General features: G+C 39.7%; 1 non-coding gene across 1 annotated transcript; it reads left to right on the forward strand.

Annotated features, from left to right (window-relative positions):
• The first annotated feature begins 4,243 nt into the window (after window positions 1-4,243).
• Window positions 4,244-4,347, forward strand: LOC111815211. The gene has a single exon (XR_002819955.1). It is a non-coding gene; the product is annotated as a U6 spliceosomal RNA (small nuclear RNA).
• The last annotated feature ends 5,140 nt before the right edge of the window (window positions 4,348-9,487 follow it).

The raw sequence follows: 9,487 nt of genomic DNA on the forward strand, positions 1-9,487 counted from the left end.
AAGTGAAAGAAAGATATTTATTATGGCTCATTTATCCCATCAGTGCATGTTTACTAAGAATCTTCTGTGTTCCTGATACACCCTTTGCTGGTGCTGGAAATGTGACAATTCCAACCAAGCTCCTGTTTTGGTGACAAGTGAAATCCAAGAGAAAGAGACAAACATCAAACCAATAATTATGTGCTTTGTTATTAACATATGAGACACATCTAGCTGGATCACTGGCAAGTAAGAGAAAACACAAGCCTGAGAGGGAAAATGACTTTCCAAAGGTCAGACAGGGACCTGAGTCAGCACAGCCTATGGCTAGAAGCGCATCCAATGGGGTAAGATGGGGTCTAGGTTCAAGTCTTGGCTGCAGTTTGCAGGAGCTCTGGAATGTCAGGAAAGAACTGACTGCAGAAACACTGACTTCCTTTAGTGTTTCTGTAGTAGAAAAATGCCAATACACCTGGGTTTTGTAGTCATTAGATGAATTAATACATGCAGGGCATTTAGCACTCAATAAATGTTACTTGTCATTGGTATCGACAGTCAGTACTGCTGTTCTGTTTTCTACCTGGAATAATCACACTTCAGGTGACTCTCAGTGGCTACAACACTGCCACTGTGCAAAGCTGCTGTTGTATTTTCTTAACAGCAAACCCAAAGCTTTTATCTCCCTATTCCATGGCTTTGGTATCAGGCTTTCCCCTCTTTCTTCCTAGCAACAACAACAACAAAGTTTCCTGGAAAGTAGGTCAGATTTTAACTAACTCTCACTACTGTCACTTTTAAATGAAAGAGAGGGGGCCCAGGAAGCTTTTTAACAGCTCTGGGTGCCCATCCAGGCTTCCAAAACGGTGACAAAATATTTCCCTGAGGGCTAATTTAATTTTGTCCCCGAGCTTGTTCATAATTTTGACCATCTGGTCCTGGAGGCTTCTCTATTTTTAATATTTCTACTTTGAGTGCTTTGCTTTTTAACCTATTCTAGGATGAGTCGCCCCCTTTAAACCACCCCCACTCTCTCTACCAAACCTTGATTTATTTTTCCTTGAGCAGAGTTCTCAGAAGGACCAGTTTGCAGAATTATTTAACTTTGATAAACCCAGAGCTAAAAGGTAAAGACATCTCAGGCCCATTTGAAAGATCACAGAAAACAGAATTTTGCACTTGACACTCAGTTTAGTAGTATTCCAAGACCACTCCAAGGGTTCACACTACAAAAATTAATAGCATTTCATAAGAGAAAGATTTTTTTGACAAAGTCCTACAAAACTCAATCTTGTCAATGATGGTCAGATAATTCTTCTAAAGTGAAACAGCTGGAGTTGTTGGTTCAGGATTCCTTTAAACTATCTGTTCTTGTAGCTGAATGATGCAATGTGACCAGAGGATTCATCAGAAATCTGCCTGTTCCAAAACAACTCTGCTGCCAGCCTGGCCACCTGACTTCCTATCATTCAGTATCTTTCCTTCAGGCTGTGTCTAAGAAGTCTACTTCCTGAAGAAAACAAAAATCAAGTCTCCCTAAAGCTAGGTCATTTCTTTCCTGACTCACTGACTGGCATAGCTGGGAGTAGGGCTCTACGGAACTAGTATACAGAACAGACGTTATTGTAAGGGAGGGAGCTGGAAAGGTGATCCCTTCTTGGATCCCCCATCCTCTCTCCTCATCTCTACCTGACCTTCATTCTCTGCTGTCTGTGATTCCATGCAGATGCGCCCCTCATGATCTATGAATGCTCTGTATCCCCAGAGTTTTAATAAATGTTTGAATAATTGATAGAAGAAAAGCAAGGGTTGGAAATATCAAAGGACACTGGAAAGACAGGAGATGGAAAGGACCATATGGAGACTGGAAATCTTGATGATGAAGGACAAGGAGGATGAAAGGTTGGCTGTAAATAAAGTATCTAGGATCAACATATCCGTAGCATCATCTGTGCCTACATAAGACATCCTTTTATAGGACAACAGACTTTTTCTTTCTAAACGTTTTGTAAAAACCTTACCCTTTTGTTTATAGATGTCCTCACCTCCCAGATTTGCAGTAAAAGTAGGTATTACTCTCAGTTTGTCCATAATTGAAGCTAAGGATCTGAGACTAAAACTTGCTCAACTTCACACAAGTGGTAACTTTACGGAAAAGAATGTCGACCCTCTGCCTGCTGATATGTTTCTCAGTGCTTCTCTGCTTTACTGTGATCATTTGTAAAAGAGATATGGGTCACTGCACACGGCGAAAAAAAGAACAGGATCTGGAGCCAGAAGACCTGTGCTGTAACCTTGCCTTACCAGTTTCTGATGTTGAACAAATCTTTTTATGTTTTCACAAAGTGGAACAGCTTATAGTTTTCCTCCATATTTATATCATATTTATAATTCTAAGGCATAACTGGAAACTCTTATTTCACAACACATAGTAAAGCCTGATACAAATAAGATATTACTTTAAGTAAGTAGTTGAGCTCTTCCAAAAGAGAAATCTTCAGGAGTCAAAAGCCAAAAGTAAACCCCCCAAAGAACCAATGGTCTGAGCCAATGTGGCTGCGGTTACTATGGCCAATGTAGTACATCAGTGTTTGGATCTGAGAAATTGAGTTTAAGGTCCAAATAAAGGTGGTAGTTGAGTTCTTAAGCCTAACCTCTGTGCATCTACAGCTTCATGTGTTTGAGACACAGGTGAGGTGAAGTTTGTAATGACAGAAATAGGTAGTAAGGAAAATGAAGGGATCTGGTCAAGATAAAAGATGAAAAGGAAAAGAAAAGAGGTAAGGGGAAAGATATGAAAATGTGGACTAGAAAACAAATAAAAAGAATGGGCACTAGTTCAGGAAGACCATATGAAGTTTTATATGTGGAAATGTAAAATACCTTGAGAATCTGCTTGACAGCCTGCCCTCCTGCTGCTTTCATAATTGAATATATATCACCTTCATGGCCAGGGAATCCTCAGAAGAAGAAATTAATAAAAGCCTTGCTGATAGCTGCTAATGTCATAGCTGCTTCCTTGGTGAAAGAATTTCTAGAAAGCCACATAACAGCCCTAAGAGCCCTTCAGATAAGGTCCAGGTAAGAGTTCACAGCTATCAACACACACACACACACACACACACACACACACACACACACAGACACACACACACACACACACTTACCAGAGACTCCAAGCTATAGCAGGAATAAGATTTCCCAAAGATTTCTACCAAATGCCTGCAGGTAATTCTTAAAAGAAGAATACTTAAAATGAATGAAGGTGCTAAAGTCATTAGAGGAAAATAATAAGATGTTGTATTTTAAAATGCCTCCACACATAAAATATTAAAAGGAAGGGATGGGGATATAGCTCAGCGGCATACATGCCTTCCTGGCAAGCATAAGGTCCCACATTTGATCCCTAATGCCACCAAAATAAAAAAATAAGTAAATATTAAAAATAATAAAGTAAAAATCTATTTAACTTCTTATCTAGAGGACTTTCTATAGCATATACTTCATGTGCCTCTACAAACACATGAGCGTGAAGGTTTTGTCTCTCTACAAGCATGCAGGAGTGTTTTAAACCAACAAAATCTCTTTATACCATTTTGCAAGCTGAATCTTTAACAATAGTTTATGGAAGTTTTTTATATTAACTGGTGAATTCAACTTAATTTCCAAGTACAGGATATTATACATACATTAATTTAAATTTTAAAATATGGATACACATACACTAATATATACATAGATTAATCACTCATTGGCAGATATCTAGCTTACTATTACTTTCTTTGGCACAAAAAAGTTTAGCAAACACCAATATAAATATTTAGTGTGTTTATTTCCTTAAAACCATTTTGAAGCAGAATTATTAAATCGGATGTTTTACACATTCCCAAGTATCTTGACACATACTGCAAAGTTGACCCTCAGAAAAGTTATATTGAAGTTATAATCACCCTAAACGTATACAAGAGTTCCTATTTTCTTATTCTTTAGCCATCACCTATTATTACCTTCTATTTTTTGTTAATAAGTGAAAATGGCATGCTCTATTTAGGTGAATTTTTATTACCAATCTATTAAAGTAGTTAAGCATTTTCATTGTTCATACTCCTTTTGTTAATACTTTTCCATGTCTCTTTCAACCAGTTTCAGTCTCTCTAAAGCTCTATTTACACAGTTGCCAAATGGCATTATTAGGTCCCACATGTCACACTGAAGTATGATTAATGTCAAGGACAACATTTTAACAGCATAAGAAAGGAATGATTGTGCTTGCTTCGGCACACATATACTAAAATTGGAATGATACAGAGAAGAGTAGCACGGCCCCCCTGCAAGAATGACATGCAAGTTCATGCAGCATTCCATATTAAAAAAAGAGAAAGGGATTATTTATTAATTTAACAAATATTTACTGAATGTCTGCTATACCTGAGCTGTGCTGTGTTTAGAGAAAGAATGCAAAATAAATATAAGCAATGAACTCTTCTCCATGTATACTGGTGGGACTGAAATAATTTTGATACCTAGAGACAGTCAAAAGATCAGAGATCTGCCTCTTCAGGACAACGCTATCTTCACGACCCTTGTGACCTTGTCATTTACATGTTGCCACAATGTCCAGTAGCTGTACTTTGGATGGGAAGGGATGAAAATAACATCAAAAACATTGTGGATTCCCCCTTTCCTTCACATCAATTATGAAAGACTCCAAAATACTCGTGCATTTCAGACAGTAAGTCTTACGTGGGCTCCCTGACTCCTTGGAAATTATTATGTTCAATGAAACAAATTAACCCATCCTGTAGTCAGCAGGCACTGTACTCAAAAAGTCAAAAGGAACCTTGTTCCATCTCCATTCAATAAAAGTTGCTAAATACATCAGCTAGAATAGGGGAGGGGGTCAGGGCTAGGTGATTCTCCCATCAGAGTTTTCTAGTTCTGAGCTTACCCTTGTTAAGTGGCTGAGGTTAGAGAAGCCCCCGCCCCTTCTCCCCCTGCAGCCCACTCTGGCTCTTAGCTGTGTGTTATTGCATCAAAATATTTTAAAAACCTATTTTGGAGAAATACATATAGCCACTACTTTAATCTCATAGTAAATGGGTATTTTCATCTTCAATGTCAACAAGATTGGCATTTTCACAGGTTCAGATTGGATTAAATTTTCTAAATAAAAACATTTAGACTCATTCCCTGAGTCTCATTTTTGTTTTTGAGGACAAATTCAAAAGCTGAAGTAACAGAATAAACACAAAAGTAACTAGTATAAATTTGTCTCCTTTTGATAGTGCTCTTTCCTGAAGAAATGAACTGTCTTGCAACCTCAAAATTGCAATACATAGCTACTCCTTTGCTTAATGGGTTCTTGTAAAAGAACACTCACCCCCCCAAATGGGCCGAGTCAGTCCTTATTCATAACCATAGTCTGCCTGAGACTTTGTCAAAAGACACCCAGCAGTAGACAAAGCATCTGCATGTTATAGAAAACATTAGGGGGTCAGTAGCCTAGAGTTTAGGTCTCAGCTCTACCAGTGAGTAGCTATGTGACCTCAGGACCTCACTCAAGATCACTGAGTCTTTGACAAAGAATTTAGGGACTTAAGAGATTGCTAAGTTTTCTTATACTTCAGATTGTATAAATCTTTTGGCTTTTACTAAATATTCTTTAACACCTAAGAGATCTATATTACCTAGAGTACAATACACACAGAAGTACTATAGAGCTCATGCTATTTCTTCACTGATGAAATATTACACATTTAAAACATATTTATACAGCTTATTCTATATGCCAGACATAATGGTCTATGCTGGGGGAAAAAGCAAGTGTCAAAAGTTATGGCTTTTGACAGATGAGGGCTAACCAAATAGCTCAGTGGATTAAAGTGCCTGTAAGCAGGCTCAGGGGCTCAGGGTTTGATCCCCGGGCTTGCTGGGCCATCAAAAACCTCATGTGGAGCTGGGGTGATAGCTCAGGGGTCTAAGCACCTGCCTGGGAAGCACAAGGACCTGGGTTCGATCCCCAGTACTGCATGCCATGCCAGCCCAGCACCATGGTGACTACCAAAACCAGGCACAGTGGTGCTTGCCTGTAATCCCAGCACTAGGGAGGCTGGGACAGGAGGAGCACTGTGAGTCTGAGCTGGGTAGAAAGACCCTGTAACAAATAAATAAATATTTTTTAATTTAAAAAAAGCCTTATTTATTTGAAAGTTGACTGAATCATAGCTAAACAGGCTGCTAGGAAGTGGGCCTGATGGGAAGCTCCGAGTCCCTGGGGGCACGGTGGGAGAAGCAGCTCCCTTCTGGCCCCTCCCTTCTGACTCCTCCCCTCCCTCCTCTCTGTGGCTCCAGGCTACCAAGGTGTGAGCGATGCACCTATTTGCAGGTAGGGGCTTCCATCATGCCCTTTTTGCTATGAAATGAGCGCACCCTGGGCTGAAAATGTGAACCAAAATAAAGCTCTATTTGCTGTAGGTGTCAGGTATTTTGTCCCAGTGATGAGGAAAGTGAATATGACAACATAAAACAAGGTCCTTGCCCTTGGGAAAGTGTTACTGCAAATGGGGATAGGTCGAAAACAAATCATAAGACAAAGAAATGAGTACTATTAGGAGAACCATTTCATATAAGAATGAGTCAGTGTTGCAGAATTTATAACTCATAAAAAAAGATGAGGTGTTGAGTAAGTTCAGAGAAGTCAGTGCTGAAGTGGATCTAGTCTTTATAAAATATTCTATTTAAAGTGATAAATACAAGATAAAATTTAACCTCTACTCAGCAGCCTAACTCAATCACATCTTTGAAGTATACAAGAGTTAAGTTCAAATGCTGCAAAATGGAAAGGGGGAAGGGAGGAAGAAAAGGAGGGCCTCACATAGAGGAGTAGAATAGGAGAAGCTCTCTGTTTATCTCGTAAAAATCAATTAGATTCCCTTTCTGAATGAAAGCTCTGATGTAATTAGCCAACATGTTTACTGAACATAAGCTAGTTTCTGGGAGAAACAAGAGATGAGCCAGGAGGGCTAACCAAATAGATCAGCGGATTAAAGTGCCTGTAAGCAGGCTCAGGGGCTCAGGGTTTGATCCCCGGGCTTGCTGGGCCAGCCCTGACCCCAGGGAGTGCTGAGATGGTAATTGAGACTGGGCCTGGTGGCACAAGCCTGTAATCCCAGCACTTGGGAGGCTGTAAACAGGAGAATCAGTATGAGTCAGATCTAGTAGTGAGACCCTGAACACCCTGTAGACCCCTCCCTAAAATACAGAAAGAAAAAAATAAATAAATAAAGGCAGAATTTTGGGCTTGGGAGATGGCTTAGTAGAATAAGCACTTGATTGGCAATCACAAGGACCTGAGTTCAATCCCTGGTTCCGCCAAAGGAAAAAAAAAAGAGAGAGATGAGCCAGATATACTTGCTGAAAGCCGAGAAGTGAGCAAGGTTGCTTCATGTTCTCTTCCTGCCCCAAACACTATGATATTTCTCAGGAATAGGGGAACTAATAAAGGAACCATAAATATATATTTTTATATCATAGATAAATTAATAAGTTATTCAAGATGACCCTCATACCAAACGCAAACACTGAAAATGATTATTAGAAGACAAAATGAGACAGTTCATCTTTCCACAAAATTACAGTGAGGGAAACTCAACACGAGACCAGTCCTAGCAGTGTCCTCTTCATGATATTGTTGATATTACCTTTCTCAGATGACCAACAGCTCATTTTTCATAAGAAATGTCATCTTACCAATTGATACTTCCTGGCAAACCCCAGGCACCCAAACACGTGTCACTAGTGAATCCAAACCCCACTGCCACTGCTTTTGGTTTCCTTGCCAGCTGTCCAGACATTCTCATGCCAGTGGAAAAGTGTTCTAGAAATTCTCCTATTTTTTGTTGGTGAGAAATTTTAGAGAGGAAACAGGCATATTCCATATACTACTGTCCCCAGTTCTCCCTATGAGTCTCCAGTTTATGTTCTTCAAATCCTTTTGGTCTCTCAAAATGTAATCACTGAGTACACACTGCATACAAAGTACTGTTCCAAGCTTTGCCTTCACAAAAGTTTTGCCACCAAATCAACTAAGATATAAGCTTCAGAAGTGGCTCGCAGGATAAAAGCAGAAAAAAAAAAAAGCCTAGTGGTGTACTGTTTGCCTATCTTAATGTTATAAGTACTTCCACAGTGGCAAATTTTCCACTGAACAATGTTAGGCCACTGAAGACATGAAGATGAGAACAGAACCACGCAGTTTTTGTGAGCTAATACAAGTCAATTCCAAACACCACTGAAAAGGCCAGTAAGAACTGGTATTCATTTTCTAGACTGATATGTGGCATGATGAATAAGTTAAATGAAAATGTAAGTGTCAATACCTAACATTTTATATAGAGAGCTTATATATAAAATGTATAATCAGGAGGCAAATTGATGCACATTCATCATCTAATTTAATCTTCTGAAATAAGCACTATTGATAGCCAAGTTTTATGGAAAAGGCAATTAGGCCTTTTAAATCTAACTTGCTCAAATCCAATAGCTAGTAAATTACGGAGCTTGGATGCAAATTGTGCGCATCTGCTTTCATGCTCTGTTCCCTCTCGTAGTAAGCGGGCTGGTTGGAGATGCCAAAAGGGGAGTGTGAGCAGATTGGAAGCATAGAATCAAAGAAAACCTCTAAAAGGCAATCAGATCTGAGGCGTAATCGTGAGCAAGCTCTGCAGTCGTGACTTTGCTTTCTGCTTCTTATAGACATACTGAGTGCTGTGGTTTGGACCTTAAGTCTCCCTTGAAAGTTGTGTGTTAGAAACTTGGTTCCTATCTGAATGGAAGGCTACTGGATAATGGTGAGAAAATAGAAGCTGAGTAAAGTTGGAGGAATGAAGTCATTATAAGTATGCCATCAAAGGATGTAGCAGGACCCTGATCCATCCTCTCTTTTTCTCTGCTTCCCGGCCACCACAAATTTAGCAGCTTTAATTCACCCCACACTAGAGCTGCAATTACAGGCATGCAATACCATGCCCAGTCTCAACTGCCATCTCAGGGTGGCCCGGGGGCAGGGCCAGCACAACAGGCCCAGGGATCGAAACTCCATCTCCTGCACCTGCTTGCAGGTGCTTTAATTCACTGAGCTATTTGACTGGCCCTAACCTTTCTTCCTTTTAAACTGACTTTCTCAGGTATTTTCTCATAGTGATGGAAAGCTGGTTAACAATTTGATGGACTATATTTTTCAGTATTACTTGAAATTTAAATAACTCTACGCATGAGTGGTCTGTGTGTGGGCGTGTGTGTGTGTGTGTGTGTGTAAGTGAAACACTACTTTCAAGCCAGAGATTCTTCATTCTCTCTTTTTCTCCATGTTCCACCGAAAGGGAGCATCTCCAAGGACCTACAGCAGTGATGGTGATCTCGACCTTTTAGAGATGAAGGCTTAAAGTGCAACCCAGAACCCTCTAATTTATTGCAAAGTCCCAAAGCTACCTTTAAACCTGAATACACAGGG

Source organism: Octodon degus, unplaced genomic scaffold, assembly GCF_000260255.1.
Source record: "Octodon degus isolate 3935 unplaced genomic scaffold, OctDeg1.0 scaffold00012, whole genome shotgun sequence".
NCBI classification, from domain to species: domain Eukaryota; kingdom Metazoa; phylum Chordata; class Mammalia; order Rodentia; family Octodontidae; genus Octodon; species Octodon degus.